Genomic DNA, 1735 nt, shown 5'->3' on the forward strand with positions numbered 1-1735 from the left:
GGAGTCTCGCTCTGTCGCCCGGACTGGAGTGCAGTGGCCGGATCTCAGCTCACTGCAAGCTCCGCCTCCCGGGTTCACGCCATTCTCCTGCCTCAGCCTCCCGAGTAGCTGGGACTACAGGCGCCCGCCACCTCGCCCGGCTAGTTTTTTGTACTTTTTAGTAGAGACGGGGTTTCACCGTGTTAGCCAGGATGGTCTCGATCTCCTGACCTTGTGATCCGCCCGTCTCGGCCTCCCAAAGTGCTGGGATTACAGGCTTGAGCCACCGCGCCCGGCCTTTAAAATTTTTTTGTAGACACCGGTCTCACTGTGGTACCCAGGCTTGTCTAAAACTCCTGGGATCAAGCCATCCTCCTCAGCCTCTCAAAGTGCTGGGATTACAGACGTGAGTCATTGTACCCAGCCACTTCAACTCTTTAGACACAGCTTAACTTTTTCAACCAATTGCCAATCAGAAAATCTTTGAATCACCTATGACCTGTAAAGTCCCTGGAGTTGTCCTGCCCTTAGAGGCCGAACCGATGTGTACCTTCCATGTATTGATTGATGTATTTGCTTGTAACCTCTGTCTCCCTAAAACGTATAAAGCCAAACTGTAACCCAACCATCTCAGGCACACTTTCTAAGGATCTCTTGAGACTGTACCCCAGGCCATGGTCACTCACATCAGCTGAGAATAAACTTCTTTAAATATTTTACAGAGTTTTGTTGGTTTTGTTAACACAGACCATTCACCTGGCCCCTTAACTCCAATGGAAACTCCAGATTTGCCTTTGGAATCAGGAGGCTGAACTTTCTGACTTCCCAACTCTGGGATTTAGAACAAGTCACTTTCCCTATTGAAACCTCTGTTTTCTTCATCTGGGAATGGGGCAGGCACTCATGTAGGTTTGAGGAAGCCACCAGGGCTGGTTGCTCTTCACTTGTGTCCAGCATTCTATCCACCTCCCTGGCATGGCACCACCTCCCCCTGCAGCACTGGCCCATCTAGGGTTCCTCACACCTACGTATCTGGCCCTGATGCTCCTCACCAATCTCTACCCCCATGTAACAAAGGTGGAGCCCCGCATGGTGGTGACTCCTACATTACTCTGGCAGCACAGACCTCCATCTGCCTGGAACAGCCTCCCACCTTCCTCATCGAGTCCTGTTTTCTTGCAGGAAGACACCCACACGCCCCAGCCATCCCATCCCCGAGGACTGGCCAAGCAGTTCCAGCACTCCTCTCGGGTGGTCTTGGTGTGTGCCCTTCTCCAGTTCCCCCCGGTCTGGGCCTGGGTCAGCCCTTTACACACACAGAGTTCCCAACACGTAGCTTCCAGATGGCCTGGTGAGGCTAGGCTGCAGGCCAAATTTCCAGGACCGTGCCCCGCTTCTCCACTCCATCCCCCAAGGACAAAAGCCTCCTCAATTCCAATATCCTAATCCTGCGGCCCCATCTCCACAGATCCTCCCGGCAGAGAATCTCTGCCCATCCTGCCCAGGCCCTCTGTTTGCTTCTGCCTTCCCAGACCAGCTGCAGTCATCACTCCACCCAGCCATGGTCATTTTCACCATATTGGCCAGGCTGGTCTCGAACTCCTGACCTCGTGATCCGCCCACCTCAGCCTCCCAAAGCACTGGGATTACAGGCGTGAGCCACCGTGCCTGGCTTGACTTCAACTCTTTATTTTATCTTATTATTTTTTTGGAGAATTATTTCTTGTCGCCCAGGCTGGAGTGCAATGGTACACTC

Source organism: Rhinopithecus bieti, unplaced genomic scaffold (assembly GCF_001698545.2).
Source record: "Rhinopithecus bieti isolate Rb0 unplaced genomic scaffold, ASM169854v2 scaffold_26546, whole genome shotgun sequence".
In the NCBI taxonomy this organism is placed as follows: domain Eukaryota; kingdom Metazoa; phylum Chordata; class Mammalia; order Primates; family Cercopithecidae; genus Rhinopithecus; species Rhinopithecus bieti.